General features: G+C 42.5%; 1 protein-coding gene across 1 annotated transcript in view; it reads left to right on the forward strand.

Moving 5' to 3' along the window:
* The first annotated feature begins 198 nt into the window (after positions 1 to 198).
* Positions 199 to 16165, forward strand: part of LOC115146199 (kinectin) — a 52505-nt gene continuing 36538 nt past the window's right edge. Inside the window, 1 exon segment of the mRNA XM_029688128.2 lies at positions 199 to 334. The gene's annotated coding sequence lies outside the window, so the exon portion shown is untranslated.

Below are 16165 nucleotides of genomic sequence, written 5' to 3' on the forward strand. Positions count from 1 at the left end.
TAATTTAACACTTTTGCTTGAGGTCTTGAGGAAACTTTCATAATCACTAATTTATGCCCGACATAGAATTAATTACATTCAATGTCGGGTTTCCAGGCTACCCTGGTGCACCCGGGGTGGTTGTAGTCTAATCGGGTGCATAGAGCAAGAGGCCATGCCTTCTCCACATCCTCTTATCCAGTCCCATCCCTTCATTGAATCATACGCTATGTGCTGAGACAGACCGACCCGCCCCCGCGAAACCGAAACACAAGATACGGGCTTGGGTTGGAGCTGCTCCGGGGAACTCAACATTTCATTTCAACATTTAGGGAACTTTGGCACTAAGATACAGGTATGTGCATTGCATTTCCTCCTACAACATTTGTTATTTTTAAACCGATCTCGTCATTCAAGGATTTTCGTAGCTGAAACCGTTATCTGGGCCTGGCACTGCCTGAAAATAGGGACGCGAGAGTGGGTCAGAGATTTCAGAATAGAGGGGGCGCTAGGTCACTTTATAGGCGAGGCCTTTTGTTAGGATTGGCTTCTCAGGTGCTGTACACTGGGTTGGGTTTCAGAATAAAGCCAACATTAGCTGTGATTTTCTTTAAACGTTATTTGTAAAATAAAGTGTGTGTAGTTTAGACTAGAGCATTTCACCTATTTAAAATATAGAATAACGTTAGCTGTGTCCGTGCATCTCGAGACGTCTTGTCAGTGAGTGACGAGCCTTTCCGCAAATGTCACGATTCGTAGCTGGCAAGTTAGCTGGGTTGTTGAAGAAAAGCTAGTTAACTAGATAAACGCACAGACCCCACACCCCAAAAAAGGGGGCCTACCCCTTTTGTGCCTATAGCTAATATGAGGTAGGCGTCACTGGAAACCCGGAGTGGTTAGCTAACTAGCCACCAACATGTGCGCCCCTTGTCAAATAATGACATTAGCACGGCTTTGTAGCTAGCAGGTTCGTAGCCATCGCGTCAGTATATCTTAACCAGGATAATTTCGCTGTCGTGTCCAACTCCGGTGTACGTTGCTAGCCAAGTTAACGTTAGTTATATAATACATTCGCATTATGATTAGCTGGTCTAGTGTCACTAGTAGTGATTAACGTTAGCTAATAGAGTAATATCTAACCACAGTGCTGCACACTAGCTTACTTAGCTAGCGAAGTTACGTGCAAGGCCATGACATGTTAGCAAAGACTGAATATTATCGTCTTGAAAAACGGAACTGATCAGCCTAAGACTAGGCAATACCAGAGTTGTGCTTAGAACATATGCTACTAGCTTGTACTTAAAACATGCTACAAACGTCCCTTGTAGGCAACTTTTAGGTGTAAAGAAATTACTACTTTATCTGTGGAATAGTTTCATTAGCTAGCGGTTTACATCATTACAAGCTATGCAACGTTTCACTGTTTCAATGGACAGCAGGATGTCTTTTGAATTCTATGATGATCTCTAATAGTGATTGTTCGGAGCCTCACGTAAAGGTACATTTCTGTCCTACCATCTGTAGTAACGTTAGCTGTTGCGATTGAAGAATGAGTGATCCTTGAGGTATGTGTTTAACTACAGGTATTTTGAAAAATGCTCTCTGCATGTCATAACATTTTTACTGGGTTAGCTAAATCCCCCAAGTGCTGTGTAATTTTACACAGACAGTGACTTATGACAGGGGCCATCTACAAAATGTAGTGCATAACATTTGGGAAATGCTCACCTTATGTTGCAGCCATTAAGAATTTATACAGTAGACTACTTCCATATTTCCACCAGTCCTGCCTGCATCACTGACCAAGATGCTGTTTGTATTGTATACAGCACATTCATAGAACCACATCATCACCCCATTTCACCTTTGAGTGAGGCCTTGTTCTCTTCCTGCATTCTCCGGCTATGTCAAATTTGGGAGATGCACAAAATTCTCCCCTCCCACTCCCCCAGTATCTCATCTCAATTTTTCATAAACTGAGACCATTAAAGAGAATAGATCATTTAAACGATTTACAGATTGAGGCATTTAGGACCAACTGCCTTTACCACTCCCCTGCACTTTCGAAGAGGCCAGTGCAAGTATTTGACCTGCTCCTTTTTAAGTCATTGAGTAGAGAAATTGTCACTGGTTAGCCTACTCACAGGTCATTTTCCTTACATCAGTAGTGATTGGTCAGTTAGGACAGTGTGCATGGAAACCTCTGAGTCTTATTCCAGATATGGCTTGAGGGGGTAGTTCTATTTGTGTGCACACACAGGGCTGGCTGCTGAGATACCTTATCAGCCTCTGGCTCCAGAAAGGAGTATTGTGGGATACTGAACTCACCCACGCTAGAGTAAACCTCATGGCTTAACCTGGATACTGAGGGATGTAATGGCTGGTTCTAATCAATGTCACCGTCTCCCGTGCGGTTACATGATCACCAATGTGGTTATTGTGGAAAATCAGATGAATGTTAGATTAAAATGTTTACATGCTTTGCAAGAACAATTTCCCCAATCCTGTTTACATGGACATCTGAAATATGCAGAAAACCAGCAATCAAAATGAACGTTCTACCTCAGCGAACATATTTTTGCAAAACATTTGAGTACAGACATCTAAAGTTTGAAAACCTCTAAGACTCATGCGTTCCGCTGTTCCAGACACACTAAAGAGAGGCCTGCCCGGCTGGTGCAGATCAAATACACTGCCGATAAGGTTTTTACATGTTCTAATAATTAGATTGCTCAGAAAACCAGGTTATAATTGGTGTATGCTTACTTCAATTTTGATCTCACGCAGATTTAAGATAAGCATAGTAAAGTGACTATTTCATAATCTGCCTACTGCCATCAGTTTTAATATCAAATGATTACTGTGCATGTGAGTATCTGTTGGGTTTATTTGAAATGTGTAAATTATGCTTGTTCGAGAATATAGGCCCTAGAGGACCAATACTCTATTTTGATGGATCCCCATTAGCTGTCAAGGCAGCAGCGACTCTTCCTGGGGTCCAGCAACATAAGATCATTAGAGTTCAAATGTGACACTTCATAACACCTTCCCCAACAGTGTAATACCTCAGGCCACCACACATCTACAATACAAAATCCATGGGGCTACAGGGTAGCCTAGTGGTTAGAGCGTTGGACTAGTAACCGGAAGGTTGCAAGTTCAAATCCCCAAGCTGACAAGGTACAAATCTGTCGTTCTGCCCCTGAACAGGCAGTTAACCCACTGTTCCTAGGCAGTCATTGAAAATAAGAATTTGTTCTTAACTGACTTGCCTAGTTAAATAAAGGTACAATTTAAAAAAAAATGTATACAAGTGTCTTGTATAGCCTTGTCCCTTCAGTCCCTGCTGTGCCATAAGTTGTATTTTTTTAATTCGATTCTACTACTTCATCAGTTGCCTGATTTAGACTAGAGTTCCATGTAGTACTGTGCGCCTCCCATAGGCTATTCTTAATTTGGGAATTGTGAAGAGACCTTTGGTGGGATGTCTTGTGGGGTATGCATGGGTGTCTGAGCTGTGTGCTAGTGAATTAAAGGACACCCTGGTGCATTCAGCATGTCAACACTTCTTACAAAAACAAGTAATGATTAAGTCACTCTCCTCCACTTTGAGCCATGAAAGATTTACATGCATGTTATTAATGTTAGCTCTGTGTACATTTAAAAGCCAGCCATGCTGCCCTGTTCTGAGCCAATTGTAATTTGAGGTCCCTCTGTGGCACCTGACCACCTGATTGAACAGTATTCCAGGTGGAACAAAACTAGAGCCTGTAGGACCTGTGTTTTTAGAAAGGCAGAGCAGTGCTTTAATATGGACAGACTTCCCCATCTTAGCTATTGTTGAATCAACATGTTATGACCAGGACAGTTTACAATCCAGGGATACACAAAGCAGTTTTTCACCACGTTATTTATTACAAGATTTAGTGAATGTCCCAAATACAATGCTTTTAGTCCTAAATACCTTTATTTAAACAGGTAGGCCAGTTGAGAACAAGTTCTCATTTACAACTGCGACCTGGCCAAGATAAAGCAAAGCAGTGTGACAAAGACAGTTACACATGGGAAAAAATTACAATTTAGCATTAACACTGGAGTGAGATGTGCAAGTAGATAATGTGGTGCAAAAGAACATGGATGAGGTAGTTGGGTAGGCTATTTACCGGTGCAGTAATCGGTAAGCTGCTCTGACAGCTGATTCTTAAAGTTAATGAGAAGTCTCCAGTGATTTTTGCAATTCGTTCCAGTCATTGGCAGCAGAGAACTGGAAGGAAAGGCAGGCAAAGGAGGAATAGGCTTTGGGGGTGACCAGTGAAATATACCTGCTGAAGCGTGTGTGTTGCTATGGTGACCAGTGAGCTGAGATAACGTTCTACATTTCTGGAAAGGTGGATTTAAAAAATAAAGTAGAAGCCCGGAACTGTTTGGGCACAGACCTGGTTAGTTTGACAGTACACTGCAGGCCATCTCTGCAGTAGATTGCAACTCCGCCCACTTTGGCAGTTCTAGCTTGATTGAAAATGTTGTAGTTGGGAGTGGACATTTCAGAATTTTGTGGCCTTCATAAGCCAGGATTCAGACATGGCTAGGACATCAGGGTTGGTGGTGTGCTAAAGCTGTGAATAAAACAAACTTGGGGAGGAGGCTTTGACGTTAACATGCATGAAACCAAGGCTTTTACTGTTACAGAAGTCAACAAATGAGAGCACCTGGGGAGTAGGTGTAGTACTGGGGGTTACAGGGCCTGGGTTAACCTCTACATCACCAGAGGAAAAGTATGATAAGGGTACGGCTAAAGGCTATAAGAACTGTACGTTGGGAACAGAATGAAAGGAGCAGATTAGATTCAGGGCATAATGTACAGACAAGGGTATGGTAGGATGAGTACAGTGGAGGTTAACCTAGGCATTGAGTGACGAGAGGTTGCATCTCTGGAGGCACGAGTTAAGCCAGGTGAGGTCTCCGCATTTGGTGGGGCGGGTTGGACAAAATAGCCGTCTAAGGCATGTTGAGCGGGACTGGGGGCTCTGCATTGAAATAAAACAAGAACTAACCGAAACAGCAGTAGACAAGGCATATTGACAGAGGCATAAAGCTATCACGGGTGTTGATCAGGAGAGCTAAGACAACGGGTAAATGGCAATGAATGGGCAGAGTCAGTTAGGTACATACAGGACCGAGTTGAGGCTGGGGCCGGCCAACAAAATGAGGTGCCGTGTTAGTGAACAGTCATCAGCTGTGTAGCTGAGTGATCATAGGGTTCAATGAGCAGCAATAGGTGAGTCAGGGAGCCGTTCAGTAGTCGGTACTACGCTAGGTGAGCAGGAGACACGGCGTTCAGAAAGCTAGCGGGCCAGGGCTAGCAGATGGGTCTTCAGCAATATCGCAACGGAAAAGCCTGTTGAAACCACATTGACGTTTACGTCGGCAGACCAGTCGTGATGGATCGGCGGGGCTCTGTGTCGACAATAGAGTCCAGGCCAATTGGCAAAAGTAGTAATGGTGGAACAAACTCCCTCACGACGCCAGGACAGCGGAGTCAATCACCACCTTCCGGAGACACCTGAAACCCCACCTCTTTCAGGAATACCTAGGATAGGATAAAGTAATCCTTCTCACCCCCCTTGAAAGATTTAGATGCACTATTGTAAAGTGGCTGTTCCACTGGATGTCTTAAGGTGAACGCACCAATTTGTAAGTCGCTCTGGATAAGAGCGTCTGCTAAATGACTTAAATGTAAATGTAAATGTAGTATTGTAGCCCAAGAATTAGCTGGTAAACTTTGTCAGCTAGCTGGGAGATGAGGCTAGCCCAAGGCTAACTGGTGCTTGCTTCGGGACAGAGGCACTAGCCAACAATAGCCACTCTTTTGCAGCTAGCTAGCTGCAATGATCCGGTGTAATGGTCCAGAGCTTGCAGCAGTAATCCTGTGATGTGGTAGAGAAAATAAGTCTGATATGCTCTGGGTTGATATTGCGCTGTGCAGACTGGCGGTTATTGACCGAGTTAGTTACACCAGCGTTTCTACCGAATGTCATTGTCGGTGAGGTGTGGACATTTTGCAGGTAAAATATTGTTCATTTGCACAATTTTGTTGCATACTTTTCTGAAGGAAGAGCTGCATGTGTACACGGAGCAGAGGGGAGGAGAAAAACGCTAATAGGAAGAACGGGGGGTAAAATTATATCTTTACAAACTCATCCAGAGCTCCCCGACTTCTGGCAGAAAGACATACGATATGATGGAAACCATGAAGTTACACTTGTAGGAAATTCACGTGCACCGCACAGAGACTCGCAGATATAGAACGCTATGGACTCACCGTCTCCCGTTGTGCTATTTACAAATGTGACTGGTCAACTTCATAATGTCAAATGTGACGGTGAAATAAAGAATACAATCTCCTAATGTATTTCACAAGTTGACTGCAGGTATTAACTAAAAGTAGCTACAAAACATGTATTGAAAAACTTCATACTCCATACAAATATTTAAGACGCAACATGTCAACTGTTAGTCCCATGTTTTATGAGCTGAAATAAGATCCCAGAAATGTTCCATATGCAAAGCTTCTCAAATTGTGTGCACATGTTTACATCCCTGTTAATGAGCATCTCTCCTTTGCTAAAATAATCCATCCACTTGACAGGTGTGACATATCAAGAAGCTGATGAAACAGCATGATCATTACACAGGGCACCTTGTGCTGGGGACAATAAAAGGTCAGTTGTCACACAACACCACAGGTGTCTCAGAGGGAGCATGCAATCAGCATACTGACTGCAGAAATGCCCACCAGAGCTGTTGACAGAATTGAATGTTAATTTCTCTACCATAAGCTGTCCCACAGCCCTCACAACCTCAGACCACGTGTATGGTGTTGTGTGGGCGAGCAGTTTATCCGCCGTCATCTGTACACAATTCCTGCAAGCTGAAAAATTCCCAGTTCCTGCATACTCACCATACATGTCACCCATATTTGGGATGCTCTGGATCAACGTGTGCCAGTTCCCACCAATAACCAGCAACAGTTCACACTACAATCAACAGCCTAATCAAATATTCAAAGGAGATGTGTGGCACTCCATCAGGCAAATGGTCACACCAGATACTGACTTTCTGATCCACGGCACTTTTTTTATTAACTTCTTGACGCACCCATCCCTTTAGCGGGTTAATTTATCAACACCCACTGAATTCAAATTAAATTACTAAAAATACTTCATTTTCATGAAATCACAAGTGCAATATAGCAAAACACAGCGTAGCTCGTTGTTAATCCACCTGGCGTGTCAGATTTCAATACAGAATTTTGGCGAAAGCATAACAAGCTTTTAAGAACATCTCTCTCAGTAGACAAAATATTAAACACTAGCAGCCAAATAGATTGGTCACGAAAGTCAGAAATGCAATAGATTAAATCGCTTACCTTTGATCTTCGGATGTTTGCACTCACGAGACTCCCAGTTACAAATTCCTTTTGTTCCATAAAGATTATTTTTATATCCAAAATACCTCCATTTGTTTGGCGCGTTATGTTCAGAAATCCACATGTTCGAGCGGTCACGACATCGCAGACAAATTCCAAATAGTATCCGTAATGTCCACAGAAACATGTCAAACATTTTTATAATCAATCTTCAGGTTGTTTTTAAAATATATAATCGATAATATATCAACCGGGACTGTCACTTTTTCAATAGGAGAGGGAGAGACAATGGCTGCCCCACTCTGTGGCGCAAGCTAAACTCTGCGAACACCTAGCTATCCACTGACGCGATATCTTTCTCACTCATTTTTCAAAATAAAAGCCTGAAACTATGTCTAAAGACTAACACCTTGAGGAAGCCATAGGAACAGGAATCAGATTGATATCCCTTTAAAAAATGGAGGCAAGGCATCCAATGGAACAAAGCTTTCAGGAGAAACAGCACTTCCTGGTTTGATTTTCCTCAGGTTTTCACCTGCAATATCAGTTCTGTTATACTCAGACAATATTTTGACAGTTTTGGAAACTTTAGTTTTCTATTCTAAATCTGACAATTATATGCATTTTCTAGTTTCTGGGCCTGAGAAATAGGCAGTTTCAAATGGGTAAGTTTTTTAGCCAAAAACAAAAATCCTGCCCCCTACACTCAAGTTAAAGGTATCTGTGACCAACAGATGAGTGTCTGTTTAACCAGTCATGTGAAATCCATAGATGAGGTTATAAGGAATTTATTTCAATTGACTTATTTCCTTACATGAATTGTAATATTTGAAATGGTTGCATTTATATTCAGTAAATAGTTGACTTTGTCTAATGAAAAGGTATTAACTATTCCGTGTCTTTTTCCAAATACCCCGGTATACCGCCCAAGCCTAGTTACTAAACATAGATGGTACTAACAAATGACAAGCTACAGGTCAGGTGTAGTGCCCTGAAAGGTTGGTTCGCCACGTTGACAATTTATCATGGGGGTTCCTGAGGACTGTCCCTACCAAAACAGGAGCTCCGGGGAATGGTCCAAGAGAGCTTTGTCTTCAGGCTCATTTCCATGCTAGGATATGGCTCCTGCTGCAATGGGAAATGTTAGCACCCTCCAGTCTGAGGCATAGTCAGGGCAGAAAGCAATCAGGCAGGTATGATGCAACTCACCCACCACAATCCTGTCCACACTGCCTAGTGTTCTATTCTGCTTAAGAGGTCTTAACTTTCACATCTCCAATGGTCCCAACTAGTGTTTTCTGCTCTTGCAGGACAAGACTGAAATAACTGAGGGTGGGTGCTCTGGTTTGGTGCTGAGAGTTAACACACAAGACAGTGCCAGAACTGAGAAATAAAGTATAACAAAACATGCTAATCAAAAAAGGCCAGTCAAGATCTATAGAACTCAGAATATAAGAAAAGGAAGTAGTCTAAGTAAAGTGTCACTCTGATTGGCAATAAACCTACAAAGTTAATGTTATACATGTTAAAAATAATAATAAAATAAAAAACACCTACTTCAGCACCCAGTACACACAACAAAGGACTTAAGCCACCACAATGAGGTGAAAAAAAAAAAAAAAACAGCTGCTTATATAGGTGAGGAAGAGAGAGGAATGCTGATTATCAGAGTGAGTTCAGGTGTGGTGAGTTGTTAGGAGAAGGGGTGTGTCCAGAGGGTAATTAGGGAATTGGTGAGGTGGCATACTCCTTCAGGGGGTTGACGTTAATATATAGAACTCTTAAATATTGGCATGAATTCACCTTTAACCACAACAACCATGCAAAATGTAGCTCATGGGCAATTCCATGGTAATGGAAACTCAGATTTTTCACTTTAAAATCTATACCAAACAAAAGCCATTGATTCAAAGTTTAACAATTTCCACAGAATTTTACAAAAACACATTTACAAGAAGAACTGTGCAGATAAAATGTTGTGTTACTGTAAACGTTGTTTGTTTTCTTTCTGTGTAAATTGTCAAGTAGTCATTGTGCATAGAGTTGTATGGTTTGTTAAACTTTGAAATCAATGTTTTTTGTTTGGCACACATTCTAAGTGAAAGATCTGAGTCTCCACTGTAAATCTGTTACTGTGGAATTGCCCCGATATGCATTCGTGCTCTGTGAGAACTCACTTGAATACAATTTATTTCTAATTGGAGAAGTATTGTCATTGGAAATGGTCTGAAGCAATCTCTCAGAATGAGGAACAAGTCAATGATAAGTTAGCCGTACATGATGACAGTTGTTGGATATATATCTATCTGGCTGCTTGCTGGACTATGTGTGTGTGTTTGTTTGTGCATGAGTCGGTGTGTGTGTGTGTGTCAGGTGTGAAATAATGGGAGAGGTTTTACAGGCCTAGGTGAAACTGACTGTTGCACCTCAAGCCCATCAGGCCCAGAGAAGCACTGCAGCGGGAAGTTATTCTTAATGTATTATCATGGGTAATCTTCTTAATCCAAATTAGGGCCTAACTAAGAGGCCCAGCATAGGAGATGTGCTAGCTGGACAGAGGGGGCTGAGTCCTGTGCTATTGCTGACACCAATCTGAATCCAGAGCAAGCGGGTATTGTCCTGTCAGCCACGGTTGGCGCAACTGTTTGTATTGTTGACAACAATAGTACACTTCAAACTAGACCATGCCCCAGGGCTGAAATGTTTTAATTTCCACTCCGTGTACAAATAAAGTGATGCCTGACTAAATAAAACAATCTCTGTTCAGGTGGTTGTTGGACAGGCATTTTTTTCTACTAATGTTATTTGGCAATGTAATGATCCTCGTGGTGAGTTTTACCACTATATTGTCTTCCACTATTGTGGTTTCTTGAAACTAATAGAGCCTACTATGTTTGCATTGATACTATGGTCTCCTTCCTCATCTCCTTTTCTACCACAGACTACCATATCCTGTTTTAAAGGCACCTAAGATCTTGTATCTTGCCCATTGACCTTTTGAATGGCAAACATACATTGTATTTGGAAAGTATTCAGACCCCTTCCCCTTTTCCAAATTTTTTTACGTTGCAGCCTTATTCTAAAATGGATTAAAAATAAATAAAAAATCCTCACCAATCTACACACAATACCCCATAATGACAAAGTGAAAGGTTTTTAGAAAGTTGTGCAAATGTACTAAAAATAAACAGATACCTTATTTACATAAAGATTCAGACCCTTTGCTGTGAGACTCGAAATTGAGCTCAGGTTCATCCTGTTCCCATTGATCATCCTTGAGATGTTTCTACAACTTGATTGGAGTCCATCTGTGGAAAATTCAATTGATTGGACATAATTTGGAAAGACACACACCTGTCTATATAAGGTCTCACAGTTGGCAGTGCATCTCAGAGCAAAAACCAAGCAATGAGGTTGACGGAATTGTCCGTAGAGCGCCGAGACAGGATTTTGTGGAGGCACAGAGATGGTCACTCTGACAGAGCTTCAGAGTTCCTCTGTGGAGATGGGAGAACCTTCCAGAAGGACAACCATTTCTGCAGCACTCCACCACCAATCAGGCCTTTATGCTAGAGTGGCCAGACGGAAGCCACTCCTCAGTAAAATGCACATGAAAGCCTGCTAGGAGTTTGTCAAAATGCACCTAAAGGACTCTGACCATAATAAACAAGATTTAACTCTTTGGCCTGAATGCTAAGAGGAGGAAACCTGGCACCATTCCTACGGTGAAGCATTGTGGTGGCAACATCATGCTGTGGGTATATTCTTCTGCAGCAGTGTCTGGGAGACTAGTCACAATCAAGGGAAACATGAACAGAGGAAAGTATAGAAAGATCCTTGATGAAAACCTGCTCCAGAATGCTCAGGGCCTCATACTGGGGACTAAGGTTCACCTTCCAACAGGAAAACAACCCTAAACACACAGCCACGACAATGCAGGATGCCTTACATATCTTACATTACTCATATCACATGTATACTACCGTTCAAAAGTTTGGGGTCACTTAGAAATGTCCTTGTTGAAAGAAAAGTCCAGTGTCTGTGTTCTCTAGCCAATCATAATCTTTTCTTTTTATTGACCAATCTGAGATATGGCTTTTTCTTTGCAACTCTGCCTAGAAGGCCAGCATCCCGGAGTCACCTCTTCACTGTTGACGTCGAGACTGGTGTTTTGCAGGTACTATTTAATGAAGCTGCCAGTTGAGGACTTGTGAGGCGTCTGTTTCTCAAACTAGACACTAATGTACTTGTCCTCTTACTCAGTTGTGCACCGGGGCCTCCCACTCCTCTTTCTATTCTGGTTAGAGCCAGTTTGCGCTGTAATGTGAAGGGAGTAGTACACAGAGTTGTACGAGATCTTCAGTTTCTTGACAATTTCTTGCATGGAATAGCCTTCATTTCTCAGAACAATAATAGACTGATGAGTTTCAGAAGAAAGACCTTTTGTTTCTGGCCATTTTGAGCCTTTAATCAAACCCACAAACGCTGATGCTCCAGATACTCAACGAGTCTAAAGAAGGCCAGTTTTATTGCTTCTTTAATCAGAACAGTTTTCAGCTGTGCTAACATAATTGCGAAATGGTTTTCTAATGATCAATTAGCCTTTTAAAATAATAAATAGCTAACACAACATGCCATTGGAACACAGGAGTGATGGTTGCTGATAATGGGCCTCTGTAAGCCTATGCAGATATTCCATTTAAAAAATCTGCTGTTTCCAGCTGCAATAGTCATTTACAACATTAACACTGTATTTCTGATCAATTTGATGTTATTTTAATGGACAAAAAATGTGACCCCAAACTTTTGACCGGTACTGTATTTTATACCATCTATTGCACCTTTCCTATGCCGCTTGGCCATCGCTCATCCATATACTTATATATTCTCATTCACCTCTTTAGATTTGTGTGTATTAGGTAGTTGTTGGGGAATTGTTAGATATTACTGCTCTGTCGGAACTAGAAGCACAAGCATTTACATCTCACATTAACATTTGCTAACCATGTGTATGTGACCAATACAATTTGATTTGAGTAAAGGGTATGAATACTTATGTAAATGTGATTTATTTTTTATTTTGAAACATTTGCAAAAAACTTTAAACCTGTTTTTGCTTTGACATTATTTTAGAGGAAAGCTGTAACGTGACAAAATGTGGAAAAAGTCAAGGGGTCTGAATACTTTCCGAATGTGCACTGTATAAATAAAATCCATGTCTCAATTGTCTCAAGGCTTAAATCTTTCTTTACCCGTCTCCTCCCCTTCATCTACACTGACCACATTACATGCACACCAACATCCCGTTATTATTCGGGATACTCAAGTATTCTGTTTTTGAGTTGACACATATCCTGAAAATGCTTTATCCCGGGTTATGAGAAACCCGGATAAGATGCCTGGGAAATGCTAATCTAAGACTGGATACTGTGCATGTAAACAACTTATCCTGTTTTACTGTCGTTTTTTGCAGTCTGCTCAGTTTTGCATATCATGGGTGATTTTATGTTTTCCTTTTATTGTCAAACAAATTACTTCAAAAGGTAGACTATATGCTCAGTTCGATCCACCATAATTTTGCCTACTATAATGGGTGGCAGGGTAGCCTAGTGGTTAGAGTGTTGGACTAGTAACCGGAAGGTTGCAAGTTCACACCCCCGAGCTGACAAGGTACAAATCTGTCGTTCTGCACCTGAACAGGCAGTTAACCCACTGTTCCTAGGCCGTCATTGAAAATAAGAATTTGTCCTTAACTGACTTGCCTAGTTAAATAAAGTTTTAAAAAAAATATATATATATTTTTTTTTTTACTGCAGGACACTTTCATCACCTAATTTAGACATTTCTGCTTTGGTAGGCCATATTATAATTCACAACATTTGGTAGCCATTTTATAATTCACAACATTTGGTAGCCATATTATAATTCAAAACATTTGGTAGCCATTTTATAATTCACAACATTTGGTAGCCATTTTTCAACAGTAGTTTGATACATGTAGCTTCTTTTCTGCCACAACTTGTTGCCTCAGAAGTCCAATTAGAGTAGTGCTCAACGGAATATTGTCTTACATAACTAGATTACTCATGCATGCATTCTATCTAACGCTGGTAAAGTTGTCTGTTTTGTTTAGTGACCGGGGAGAAAACAGTGGAAAGATTAGTCCTGTGCAAAATGTCCAAATGTCATCCCCTTGACCGGTTTTAAGGAAATGAAAAGTCCACACGTTTCTGTTAAGACTTCGGTTTGTCTTGGGTGCATATTTTATGTGGTTGAAATACTATCTGCTTGCATAACACCAGTGTCAAAAGAACACATAACATAGCTTTCACATTTTCTCAAGAAATGCTGAAAGGAAGAAATCCTATTTCTCCACTCTTGTTCCCGAGACAAAATTAACATTTGTTGTATAATTTCACTGCAAGAAATGTATAATTCTGCAGGAGTTAATATTATTATAGGCCGACACTCAGTGTGCCTATTCTATTTAACCCATATACTTAAATTAGGAATATTCTGTTTATTCATGGCTAAAAGGATACTCGTGAGTGGGATAAGACCTTAAGTGGGATATGAGCTACTATACGGAATACTGTGCGCATGTAAACATGGTCACTGTTTGAATTGGATTTAACAAGGACATTAAGGGATCATAGCTTTCACCTGGTCCGTCTGTCATGGGAAGAGCAGAGCTGTGTTTGAATGCTCATACTAACTCTACTATTTGTGACGTAAATGTAGTATGCTTACTGGTCATAGTATGGATCTAGTTAGAATGCCAAACGTTCCGAGATGTCGTATTACATTCGCCAAAATACGAAGTATACAAGCAGTGGACACTATTTCCGTGATTTTAGGGCCCATAATGCAATTGATCAGAAAATAAGCATGGCTTCACAACGTTTTCAGATTTTTTTTGGGGGGGGGGGATTTTTATTAGGATCCCCATTAGCTTTTGGCTACTCTTCCTGGGGTCCACACAAAACATAATACAGAATGACATAATACTGAACATCAATAGACAAGACATTTACATACATTACATTACATTTAAGTCATTTAGCAGACGCTCTTATCCAGAGCGACTTACAAATTGGTGCATTCACCTTATGACATCCAGTGGAACAGTAGTGCATCTAAATCTTTTAAGGGGGGTGAGAGGGATTACTTTATCCTATCCTAGGTATTCCTTAAAGAGGTGGGGTTTCAGGTGTCTCCGGAAGGTGGTGATTGACTCCGCTGTCCTGGCGTCGTGAGGGAGTTTGTTCCACCATTGGGGGCCAGAGCAGCGAACAGTTTTGACTGGGCTGAGCGGGAACTGTACTTCCTCAGTGGTAGGGAGGCGAGCAGGCCAGAGGTGGATGAACGCAGTGCCCTTGTTTGGGTGTAGGGCCTGATCAGAGCCTGGAGGTACTGAGGTGCCGTTCCCTCACAGCTCCGTAGGCAAGCACCATGGTCTTGTAGCGGATGCGAGCTTCAACTGGAAGCCAGTGGAGAGAGCGGAGGAGCGGGGTGACGTGAGAGAACTTGGGAAGGTTGAACACCAGACGGGCTGCGGCGTTCTGGATGAGTTGTAGGGGTTTAATGGCACAGGCAGGGAGCCCAGCCAACAGCGAGTTGCAGTAATCCAGACGGGAGATGACAAGTGCCTGGATTAGGACCTGCGCCGCTTCCTGTGTGAGGCAGGGTCGTACTCTGCGGATGTTGTAGAGCATGAACCTACAGGAACGGGCCACCGCCTTGATGTTAGTTGAGAACAACAGGGTGTTGTCCAGGATCACGCCAAGGTTCTTAGCGCTCTGGGAGGAGGACACAATGGAGTTGTCAACCGTGATGGCGAGATCATGGAACGGGCAGTCCTTCCCCGGGAGGAAGAGCAGCTACGTCTTGCCGAGGTTCAGCTTGAGGTGGTGATCCGTCATCCACACTGATATGTCTGCCAGACATGCAGAGATGCGATTCGCCACCTGGTCATCAGAAGGGGGAAAGGAGAAGATTAATTGTGTGTCGTCTGCATAGCAATCATAGGAGAGACCATGTGAGGTTATGACAGCGCCAAGTGACTTGGTGTATAGCGAGAATAGGAGAGGGCCTAGAACAGAGCCCTGGGGGACACCAGTGGTGAGAGCACGTGGTGTGGAGACGGATTCTCGCCACGCCACCTGGTAGGAGCGACCTGTCAGGTAGGACGCAATCCAAGCGTGGGCCGCGCCGGAGATGCCCAACTCGGAGAGGGTGGAGAGGAGGATCTGATGGTTCACAGTATCGAAGGCAGCCGATAGGTCTAGAAGGATGAGAGCAGAGGAGAGAGAGTTAGCTTTAGCAGTGCGGAGCGCCTCCGTGATACAGAGAAGAGCAGTCTCAGTTGAATGACTAGTCTTGAAACCTGACTGATTTGGATCAAGAAGGTCATTCTGAGAGAGATAGCGGGAGAGCTGGCCAAGGACGGCACGTTCAAGAGTTTTGGAGAGAAAAGAAAGAAGGGATACTGGTCTGTAGTTGTTGACATCGGAGGGATCGAGTGTAGGTTTTTTCAGAAGGGGTGCAACTCTCGCTCTCTTGAAGACGGAAGGGACGTAGCCAGCGGTCAGGGATGAGTTGATGAGCGAGGTGAGGTAAGGGAGAAGGTCTCCGGAAATGGTCTGGAGAAGAGAGGAGGGGATAGGGTCAAGCGGGCAGGTTGTTGGGCGGCCGGCCGTCACAAGACGCAAGATTTCATCTGGAGAGAGAGGGGAGAAAGAGGTCAGAGCACAGGGT

The sequence above is a fragment of the Oncorhynchus nerka genome, linkage group LG18 (assembly GCF_034236695.1).
Source record: "Oncorhynchus nerka isolate Pitt River linkage group LG18, Oner_Uvic_2.0, whole genome shotgun sequence".
Lineage (NCBI taxonomy): Eukaryota > Metazoa > Chordata > Actinopteri > Salmoniformes > Salmonidae > Oncorhynchus > Oncorhynchus nerka.